This window comes from Muntiacus reevesi, chromosome 10 (assembly GCF_963930625.1).
Source record: "Muntiacus reevesi chromosome 10, mMunRee1.1, whole genome shotgun sequence".
Taxonomy (NCBI): domain Eukaryota; kingdom Metazoa; phylum Chordata; class Mammalia; order Artiodactyla; family Cervidae; genus Muntiacus; species Muntiacus reevesi.
Genome location: NC_089258.1, coordinates 6,543,869 through 6,555,896, shown reverse-complemented (window position 1 = coordinate 6,555,896; position 12,028 = coordinate 6,543,869). Strand labels below are relative to the sequence as shown.

At 45.1% G+C, this 12,028-nt stretch overlaps 1 pseudogene; it reads left to right on the top strand.

Annotated features, from left to right (window-relative positions):
* Nucleotides 1-203: 203 nt before the first annotated feature.
* LOC136143904 (U6 spliceosomal RNA) lies at nucleotides 204-300 on the top strand (annotated as a pseudogene).
* Nucleotides 301-12,028: the final 11,728 nt, after the last annotated feature.

Sequence of the window (12,028 nt, the reverse complement as noted above, 5' to 3'; positions counted from 1 at the left end):
CAGATGGGTGGCCAGCACCCCGCATGTTAGCGACTGAATGGTGCCCCCTCCTGAAATCCATGTGCTGAAGTTCCCACCCCGCTACATCGGAACATGATTTTATTTGTAGACAGGGCCTTCAAAGAGGTAATTAAGGTTAAACGAGGTCATTAGGGTAGACTCTAATCCAACAAGACTTCTGTTCTTAAAAGAAGAGGAGATTAGTGCTCGCTTCGGCAGCACATATACTAAAATTGGAATGACACAGAGAAGATTAGCAAAGGCCCCTTCACGCAAATTCGTGAAGCGTTCCGTATTTTTCAGCAAGATCTTCTGTGACCCAACTCCCAGAATATTGGAAATAAAAGCAAAAATAAACAAATGGGACCTAATGAAACTTAAAAGCTTTTGCACAACAAAGGAAACGATAATCAAGGTGAAAAGACAGCCTTCAGAATGTGAGAAAATAATAGCAAATGAAGAAACAGACAAAGAATTAATCTCAAAAATATACAAGCAACTCCTGCAGCTCAATTCCAGAAAAATAAATGACCCGATCGAAAAATGGGCCAAAGATCTAAACAGACATTTCTCCAAAGAAGACATACAGATGGCTAACAAACACATGAAAAGATGCTCAACATCACTCATTATCAGAGAAATGCAAATGAAAACCTCAGTGAGGTACCATTACACGCCAGTCAGGATGGCTGCTATCCAAAAGTCTACAAGCAATAAATGCTGGAGAGGGTGTGGAGAAAAGGGAACCCTCTTACACTGTTGGTGGGAATGCAAACTAGTACAGCTGCTATGGAGAACAGTGTGGAGATTTCTTAAAAAACTGGAAGTAGAACTGCCATATGACCCAGCAATCCCATTCCTGGGCATACACACCGAGGAAACCAGATCTGAAAGAGACACATGCACCCCAATGTTCATCGCAGCACTGTTTATAATAGCCAGGACATGGAAGCAACCTAGATGCCCATCTTCAGACGAATGGATATAAAGCTGTGGTACATATACACCATGGAATATTACTCAGCCATTAAAAAGAATTCATTTGAATCAGTTCTAATGAGATGGATGAAACTGGAGCCCACTTTACAGAGTGAAGTAAACCAGAAAGATAAGGACCAATACAGTATACTAACACATATATATGGAATTTTAAAAGATGGTAATTACCTATATGCAAAACAGAAAAAGAGAAAACAGATGTACAGAACAGACTTTGGGACTCTGTGGGAGAAGGCGAGGGTGGGATGTTCAGAAAGAACAGCATCGAAACAAGTATACTATCAAGGGTGAAACAGACCACCAGCCCTAGTTGGATACATGAGACAAGTGCTCAGGGCTGGTGCACTGGGAAGACCCAGAGGGATGGGATGGGGAGGGAGGCAGGAGGGGGGATCGGGATGGGGAACACGTGTAAATCCATGGCTGATTCATGTCAATGTATGGCAAAAATCACTATAATATTGTAGCGTAATTAGCCTCCAATTAATAAAAATAAATGGAAAAAAAAAGAGATTAGGGGTTTCACTGGTGGTCCAGTGACTAAGACTGCACTCCCAAGGCAGGGTGCCCCAGTATCAATCCCTGGTCAGGGAAATAGATCCCACATGCCACAACTAAAAAAAGGTATATATATCCCTCACGCTGCAACAAAGACCTGGATCAGCTAAATAAATAAAAATAATGTGAAGAAAAAAATTTTTTAAAGAAAAGAAGAAAAGGAGATTAGGACACAGACACACACGGAAGGAAGACCATGTGAGGACACGCGGAGAAGACGGCTGTCTGCAAGCCAAGGAGGGCATCCTCAGGAGAAAGCTTGACACCTCGACCTTGGATTTCTAGTCTCCAGGACTGTGAGGAAATAAACATCTGCTGTGTAAGACCCCCAACCTGTGTGCATTGTTACGGCAGCCCCGTCAAACGAATATACCTGGTCCTTGATACCTTGATCTTGGCACACACACCCCCACCCCAGCTTTGGCTCCACTCCAGAAAAGTGCATATCTTGTTACGACATAGACCTGCGCTCCCACACCTCTATCAGGTCTCCTTCAGTGGTGAATTGGGCTGGGCAATGACCTGCAAGAACTCATCCATTCCTGGGCTGTCTCGTGGCCGATGCGCACTGGCCTTCTGAAGAATAAGGCGCAGGAGGCCATGTGGCATTGCGGGAAGAGCACCAGCTCTGAGTCAGGCAGGTCTGGTTCCAATCCCAATCACAGCACTCATTGCATGAGAAAGAAAATCAAATTCCTTACAGTTTCTTCCTCTGTAAAATTAGGATAATGGTATTTATCTCACTGTTATGGACTGAACGTTTCTCTATCTCAAATTCATGTGTTGGAGCCATAACCTCCAGGGTGGCTGTTTTTGGAGAACCACTAAGGAAGTAATTAAGGTTTGTTGTTGGTCCATCACTAAGTCATGTCCAACTCTTTGGGACCCCATGGACTGCAGCACACCAGGCTTCCGTCTTCCACTGTCTCTGGAGTTTGCCCAAACTCATGTCCATTGAGTTGGTGATGCCATCCAACCATCTCACCCTCTGTCACCCCCTTCTCCTCCTGCCCTCAATCTTTCCCACTATCAGGGTCTTTATCAATGAATCGGCTGATTGCATCAGGTGGTCAAAGTATTGGAGCTTCAGCTTCAGTATCAGTCCTTCCAATGAATAGTCAGGACTGATTTCCTTTCGGATTGACTGGTTGGATCTCCTAGGCGTGTAAGGGACTCTCAAGAATCTTCTCCGGCACCACAATCAGAAGGCCTTGATTCGTAAGTGCTCAGACTTCTTTATGGAGCAGCTCTCACATGTATATGACCACTGGAAAAACCATAGCTTTGCCTAGATGGACCTTTGTCAGCAAAATGATATCTCTACTTTTTAATATGCTGCCTAGGTTTGTCATAGATTTCCTTCCTAGAGGCAAGTGTCTTTTAATTTCATGGCTGCAGTCACCACCTGAAGTGATTTTGGAGCCTCCCAAAATAAAATCTGCTGCTGTTAATTAAGGTTAAACGAGGACATGAAGACGGGGCCCTGATCCAGCAGATTACTGTTCTTTGAGGAGACACCAGAGAGCACTCTCCCTCCCTGTTCACACACTCTGAGAAAGAGCCACGTGACCGCACAGCAGGACGGCGGCCGTCTAGAAGCTGGGCCAGAACTCTCAGCAGAGACTGAACAAAGCAGAACCTTTACCTTGGACTGCTAGCCTCTCCAACTGTGAGAAAATCAATTTGTTTTTAAGCCACCCAGTCTAAGACCCTTTATAACGGCAGCCGAGTTACCTAAAACTCGGTTTCGAGTTTTAGAGAAGCTTCAGGGCAGTGGTCCCAAACCTTCTTGGCACCAGAGACTGGTTTCATGGAAAACAATTTTCCCATGGACTTGGCGGGTAGAGGCATGGTTTCAAGTGATTCGAGCACACTACATTTATTGTGCACTTCATTTCTTTTATTATTACATCAGCTCCACCTCAGATCATGAGTCATTAGAACCCGAAGGTTGAGGACATCTGCTTTAGGGGATAAAACAAAAGAACATCTAACCAGCTCCCAGGGTTCAATAAATACTAGCAGTGATTGCTAAAAATCTGAAACCAGTGGATAGAAATTAACGGTGAGTACCCAAAATAGAGGGGGATGCTTTGGCAGGTATGATGGCCACCATGGAGAAATTCAAGCATGAGTCAGAGAACCTTTGGGGAGTATTGTCACAGAGATAATTCAAGCATCAAAAAATGGTTGGACAGGGAATGGATAAAGACACAATGACACTGAAAGTCGCTCAGTCGTGCCCAACTCTTTGCGACCCCATGGACTATAGCCTACCAGGCTCCTCCGTCCTTGGAATTTTCCAGGCAAGAGTACTGGAGTGGGTTGCCATTTCCTTCAATGTGGTACATATATACAATGGAATACTACTCAGTCATAAAAAAGAATGAAATAATTCCACTTGCAGGAGCATGGAGGGACCTAGAGATTATCATACTAGGTGAAGTAAGTCACACAGAGAAAGACAAATATCATATTTCACTTATATGTGATATCTAATAAAAATGATACAAATGACTTAAGTAAAAACAGAAACTGACTCATAGATCTCAAAATCAAATTTCTAGTTACCAAAGGGGAAATGTCGGGGAAGGTGATCAGTTGGGAGATTGGGATTAAATATACACACTACTGTGGATAGAATAGATGACTAATAAGGACTACTGTCCAGCACAGGAATTCTACTCTGTATTCTATAATAACTTACGTGGGAAGAGGATCTGAAAAAATGGATATATATATATCTATAAATAACTGATTCACTTTGCTATACACCTGAAACTAACATAAGATTGTAAGTCAACTACACTCCAATAAAAATTTAAAAAATAATAAGACATTATTTTTCAAATGGTTGGAGGACATGCCTTTTCAGCTCCTTTTCAGTCACAAGAGCTTTGGAAATTTTGGCGTGGGATTTTAAAGTCCTACCAAAATGCCTTAGTATTCATTTTCTCTGGATGATGCATTCACAAACCTGTAAAGTGACAGTCAACGCTGTAAAACGTTATCAGAAAAAGTGTTCCTGTTGTGTTACCCACTTTCGTATGTGTACATGGTGTGTGCATGTGAATATATGTGTGTGCTGAAAATCCCTGCTCTTATGCTTCTCTGACATCAGTGTAGCAGATTTTTCACAAACCACCTGCCAGATGACAGCAAAGTCATATACGCACCCACAGGAGGGAAAAAGCCAACAAGAAAACAGCTGACTGTGGCTTCCTCATCTATGTGAGACACAGCAGGCCAGCCCTAGCAAATCCCTCCCTGATTGGCATATCAAGGAAATGCTTTTACATTTTCACTGATTCACAGGAATCAGCACATGGGCATTGCTATTGTTGTTTAGTCGTTCATTCGTGTCCAGCTCTTTGCGATCCCATGGACTGCAGCCCGCCAGGCTCCTCTGTTCGTGGGATTCTCCAGGCAAGAATACTGGAGTGGGTAGCCGTGCCCTTTTCCAGGGGATCTTCCCAACCCAGGGATCGAACCCTGGTCTCCTGAATTGTTCGTGGGATTCTCCAACCCAGGGATCTTCCCAACCCAGGGGTCGAACCCTGGTCTCCTGAATTGGCAGGTAGGTTCTTTACTGCAGAGCCACCAGGGAAGCCTGCGTGGGCATTAAGAGCTGATTTTATTAGTTAGCAACCCCAGGGTCTCAGTCAAGGAGCCCACACTTGGCTCCAAATACGTCCCAACATTTTCCCCTGCAGGGAAACCCCTGCTTGGTCTGGACATGCCCCATCACTCCGGCCAGGGGTGTGCCTGTGGAACATAAAGACTGGCCTCTGATCCTGGGATATCCCTCACCAGATGTAAGAATCACCGTGACTCAGAGACCTATGCCCTTGTCAGTGGTTTCCTCTCCTTGAGAAAAGCCACAGGACACGACAGTGAGCAGAACTCCTTCTGTTTTAGTATTTGGAAGTAACGATTATTTCGTATGTGCTTTGTCAAAGATAGACAGCTATGTGAGGCAGGCTACTGATGATGGCATGAACTCAACGTGTTTAAAACCAGAGACCGAGAATCCTGAACTCGGGCATTGTGCTGGCAGCGCCCTCTGGTGGACAAAGAGAATGCTGCCTCTTGCTCTCTGTAAAATACTAAAAAATTGCGGTGGTGGTGGTGTTTAGCCGTTAAGCCGTGTCCGAGTCTTTTACCACCCCATGGACTGTAACCCACCAGGCTCCTCTGTCCGTGGGACTTCCCAGGCAAGAATACTGGAGTGGGTTGCTATTTCCTTTTCCATAGGGTCGTCCCAACCCAGGGAACCCACGTCTCCTAATTTCTTTAGCAGTGAGACACCTGGGAAACCGCCCCAAATTGTGTTAAACCCTGTTAAACCCATTTGATAACGTTAATAGAGTCAAGCATATTTTCTTGCTTTCCAAAATTAATTGGAAACGTTATTCAGTGTTATTGAAGGAGCATAGTGATAGGAGTGCAGGATTGAAAGGCAGACAGCCTGGGTTTGACTCTCAGCAAAGCTACTTTCTACCTGTATAAAAGGCAAATTATTTTAAGTCTTTATGCTTCAGTTTGCTATTCTCCAAGATATATCATACCATGTTGTAATAATTAAGTGTGTAAAAACATTCAAAGTACTTAGAACAGCGCCTAGCACTAAATAAATGCTTATTTTTAATCTTAAAACGTGCTGAGAAGTCAGGATTTTGGGGGACTACCCTGGCAGTCCAGTGCCTAAGACTCCATGTTCCAATGCAGGAGCCCTGGGTTCAATCTCTGATCAGGGAACTAGATATTGTTGCAGTGAAAAGGGGGAAAAAAGGAATGGGTTTTTTTTCTTTCCCTTTCCTGAGAACAAAGATGATAAAAAGAATAGTGAGCAGGCCTGAGCATTCTTCGTTTTCCTAACTCTGCATGTGCATAAAAAATAAACCAATTTCAATTTCAAAAATTTATCCCAAAAGTTTCAATAAAATTCTTACAAATTGATATCAGCCCTCTGGTAAAAATAATAATAATATGCCTGAATTAATTTGATCATAGATCAAAAAGGAAAAATCACAGAATCATGCCAATAGGATTTCTTACAGTCTGGCCACCATTCTTTACAAAAAAAGAATTTTTCCTAAAATAAGATTTAAAAAATACATTCCTAATGTGATAAAGAATATCTGTGTGAACACAATAGCCATATTTGGTGTGCTTAAAATGTGTTCTAAATAATTTTAGCTCTGAGGGATTGGTATGAGTAAATAAGTGTAGAAATGGTACAGTGTCAAATAAGCCTGCGCAATGATTAAGCGAATAAAACAGGCTTTTATGTGTTTATGTGTATTCTAACTGTCCATATGTTCCATACCCCTTTGACTCTGTAGGACACTGTGTTGACAGAGCATCTCTCCAGACTAGCATTTTATAGGAAGTCACTTTGGGAAATGTTGGGGTAGTGGTCTTCCCCCACAATACGGAAAAGAAAATCACAGTGTTACTGGCTCCACTCTAACGTTGTCCTAAAATTTTAGGTCAAAGTGTTCTCGGCTAACATGCGGGCAACCCAGGAATCAAATCTTTGTCTCCTGAGTCTCCTGCATTGGCAGACAAATTCTTTACCACTGAACCACCTGGGAAGCTGGCAGTGAACTGCTTTAGTAACAAAAGAAATCTACACACCCACTTTGCTTTAATACGTAAATCTCTGCTAACTTGGAGTCATCCATTGATCTTTTCATGGACAGAATGCAGCCCATGCACTGGGGAGCTGGAGGAGTGCTTGTTTAGGAAAGGATTATCACTGATTCAGTGCTGCATTCCATTCTCTGTGCGAGCTGCTTCAAGGGCGGGGGACCTCGTATTTGCACAGTTCATGCTCTGCTGCCATCTATTGGGAAATCTGTGCAACTGGCCAGAGCTAAGTTTTAAACCGGCTTCCCTCCAAATTCCTCAACCAATATTTTGTCAGCCGAGATTATCCTCTTGTCATAGGTCTGCCATCTAGGAGGGATGGTAAGCATTTAAAGGCAATCGAGTGAAGGACCATTTTAAGTAAAAAAGTGAGAGAGAATGCCCACTCGAATGGGTGGAAGCAGAGTGGCCAAGCAGGGTGTGGAGAAGATGGAGAAGTGGGAATGAGGAAGAAGAGCAGTAATAATTCCAGAGAAGTACAGTAAGACTTTCACACACCTATGAGTTCCGTTCTGAGAGCTCAGTCACTAGTGCAATTCATCTGCCAGTCCAGCAAGGTTAGCCTAGGTACCCACCCGACACAGTTGCTAATAGTGTTGTACTGGTGCAGGCTTATAATACTTTTTACACACACAAAAAATACATAAAAACAAAAATTAAAGAGAACATTTTTAATCTTACAGTACAGTTCCTTGAAAAGTACAGTAGTCCAATACAACAGCTGGTATACAGGGGCTGGCATGGCGTGAACAGGCAAGAAGGGTTACTGACTAAAGGAGGGAGCAGAGGTGGGAGACAGTAGAGCTGAAGGCTCGTCAGCAGTAGGGAACAGAGGGCCAGCTGCGAGCCTGAGGCTGATGGAGCACACGTTTGCATCTTTGAAAGCCCGCAACATGAAGGTTCATGTGTAGGGGTTTACTGTAACCCTTTATGAACATTGCAGCTGTCCAGACACCCATAAAATTCAATTAAGTGTACACCTAAAACCTGCACCATTGTTTGTCTCTATTCTACCGTCAAGAATAGTTAAAACTAAGAAAAATAGATGCAACAAAACAGTTATCTAGGAGAGTAATAATGGTAGCTGAGATACAAGCAAAGGAGCAGAAAAGGGGATCTGGTTTTCTTTTAAGGCAAAGATGTAGGGGACAATGCTTAGTGAAGATGGGAGTTTATGGAATCATGTAAGTTTGTTGATCATGAAGCATATATATAGAGAGAGAGTTTGGGAGTGGGAGACTTGGTCAAGGATAGAAGTTCAGAAGGACAACATGTGGGAAGATGAGGTACAGTGAACTAGCTTTCCATGGTCCTGTGAAAAAGTAACTGAAACCTCAATTATACACAGCTAGACCACCAGAAGGGGGCGCTCTCATGCCCTGAGATAATCACAGAGCCAACAGGAAGAAGGAAGACTTCTCTCCTGGCAAAGGCTCAGCCAACGAAAGCCATGGACTCGTTGTTTACTTGAGCTTCCCAATTTCCTTCTCCTCGATTAAAAAAAAAAAAGAATTGTTCTCCTTCCTTGCCCTGCCAGAACTTGCACATGGCTTGCCCTGGTTGCAGACCCCGTGATGACCTAGAAGGCTGAGATGGGGAGGCGAAGGGCAAAGAGAGGCTCAGGAGGGAGGGGGTATTGGAATACACGTGGCTGGTTCACTTTGTTGTGCGGCAGAATCTAACACAGCATTGGAAAGCAGCTATACTCTGATAAGAGTACTGCTAATGTTTGATCTGCCTGCGACGCAGGAGACCTGGGCTCCATCCCTCAGTCAGGAAGATCCCCTGGAGAGGAAATGGCAACCCACTCCAGTATTCTTGCCTAGAGAATCCCATGGACAGAGGAGCCTGGTGAGCTGCAGTTAATGGGGTCACAAAGAGTCGGACACTGAGGTCATTAGGAAGTTATAACCCTCTGGCCTCTGACACCTCCCATGATACCAGACAAACATAATTAACATTGTGCTGGGACAGTGGATTTCCCCCCAAAAAAAATGAAGTTAGTTGCAAACCCTGAATGGCAATTCTCAGTTGATCCCGAATAAATCTATGTTTGCTAGAGAAATATCGGGCAGTCTGTTTCAGGTCAACAGCCCTGCGTTGCACAGTAGCACATAGGTTTCCCAGAACTCAAGCCAGGAGGGAGGCCAAGCAGTTAGGAATGGGTCAGGAATTTGCATTTCTCGTGATCTGTCACATGGTGTGGATTGCCAGGGAAGAACTAAGCAATCAGCAGGAAGTCCTTCATCTTGATGGGTTGTGTCTGTTCTTTGGAGTTGTTACTCTGGATCAAGACAGTAGTGCAGACGGCTGCTGGCAGGCAAGGCTGCTGTAGCTGGGGATCCAGAGCTGGGATTGCTTCAGATCAGAACAATTGGAGGACATGCACTCAAGGATGTCGAGGGAGGGACTTCCTTGATGGTCCAGTGGCTAAGACTCCGCGCTCCCAATGCAGGGAGCTTGGGGTCCATCCCTGGTCAGGGAACTAGATTCCACAGGCTGCAACTAAGACGCAAATAAATAAATATTTTTTTAATAAAACATTGAGGGAACTAGTGGGAGAGATAAAATACCCACCATGGAGCATGAGTAGGGTGCTAGGGGGAGGCTAACAGCTGAAAGACAACCAAGTCACGAGACTGAAGGTGTATGTCATCAAAAAGAGAGTGGGGACGTCCTTGGTGGTTCAGTGGTTAACAATCCACCTGCCAATGGAGGGGACATGAGTTTAATCCCTGGTCTGGGAAGATTCCACATGCCACAGGGCAACTGAGGCTGTGTGCTGCAATAGGAGAAAGCCCGCGTACAGCAACGAAGACTCAGCACAACCAATAAATAAATAAACTTTAAAAGGAGAGCAGGGAATATAAAGCTGGGAGCCCATCTCCCTACACCTAAGCAGGACCGCCCCCTCCCCAGAGCATCCCAGCAGGTGGCCAGCCCACCTCCTCCCTGTTCTCTTAAGAGACAAAGTGGTCTTTGACTACATTCCATGCTTTCTCACCTCACACTTAAATGCACAGGAAAAGATGAAGGGTGTGTATCTCCAGCTGATGGAGTGCTACGTCACAGTGAACTGACCTCATTTACCAGGCTTACTGGGTCCCCAGAGGCCTCCTGAATCTTTGAGGGATGGAAACAGCAAACCTCTAGAGTGACAGGAACAACCATTAGACATGTAAGCTCAACCTAAAGGAAATCAATCCTGAATGTTCATTGAAAGGACTGATGCTGAAGCTGCAGCTTCAATACTTTGGCCTCCAGATGTGAAGAGCCGACTCATTAGAAAAGACGCTGATGCTGTGAAAGATTGAAGGCAGGAGAAGGAGGTGACAGAGGATGAATGGTTGGATGGCATCACTGAATTGATGGACATGAGTCCGAGCAAACTCTGGGAGATAATGAAGGACAGGGAAGCCTGGCGTGTTGCAGTCCATGGGGCCACAAAGAGTCAGACACGACTGAGGGACTGGAAAACAATGTTAAGGTCAGGGTGAAGTCCGCCGCTCATCCGATCTCCCCTGAGGAGGGATGGACCCCGGAGACCCGTGAATAGCCAGACAGGCAATCCTCCCATCCTGCCCCTTCTTCCCCGGGGCATCCACGCTTGGGTGCCATCCAGGGTCCCTGGGACCCCCAGATCCTGAGATGAAGCTTACCATCATCACTGAAGGAGGTCAGGCCATTTCCCTCTCGTTTGTTTGTTTGTTCAATATTGGATTTATAACAGTTTGGGGGATCTGCCTTTTCTTACTGGACATGGGTACTACAGAAATTTACAGATAATATAACCTTCAACACATACCAACTCCACACAAAAATATTTCCTGAAGGACATGCATTCCATGTGCTTTTTCTAGATGCTCTAACATCTGTCTTTGGATTAAATCACACCACCAGAGTTATGCACCTCGTCCCGTTGTTCAGCCACATGGCACCCATGGCACGCCCCTCTTTTGAGGACCCACTATCTAGCTACCCACTTTCAGTCCCTTCTTCAAATGGACACAAGCCTCTCCCCAGCGTCTCCACGGACCTCTCCATTAGAGGGCGGACCTCTCCGTCAGAGGGCAGACCTCACGGTGGGTGTGGACGGCCCTTGGCATGGTAGTTTGCTACAGGCTGGGTGGAACTTGGACACATGGGCAAGCAGGCCTGAGCACTTTACGGGGGCTGGAGCCAAGGTGGGGTTAGAGGGAGGTGGGCTGCGGGCCTGGGGTCTCCCTATCAAGGCTTGTCTAAGGTCTCATACATGTCAGGTGAACACTTCTGCCCTCTCCAGGATCGGTTCAGTTTCCCCTGGATGTTGCTGCTCTGCCATCAGGCGGCATTGATGGCGGGATGACAGCCAGCCCAGACACGCAACACCGCAGTCCTTGGACTCAGGACTTGCCCGTGGGGCTGAGCACCAGGAATCTGTATTCCTTTGGAAGGACTTACTTCTCTTTGGGTCACTATGTTATATGATCTTCTGGCCATGTTTCCTTTTTTGCTCTATTTGTTGCTAGAACATTCAGTGTTCCCTCACAAATTTACAACCTCATGGCACTGTGCTGTACCAACCAAACGCAGACCTTATCTCATTTTTCCTGCTCTTAATTTCCCTTTACTCAAACACCCTGTTTATACAAGCTTGGCAGAGTGTGTGTGATTTTTGTAAATCATCTCCTCTCCTGTTTGGGCAGGGCTGGATAGAAGAGAAAAAGGGTTCACCAACCATACAGTGGGCCCAGGGGAGCCCCACTCACATACCCGCTTCATTCAGTATTTTGCAAACCAATGAATCAGTAGTATCAGTGCTAGTTAATAAGCTAACTGT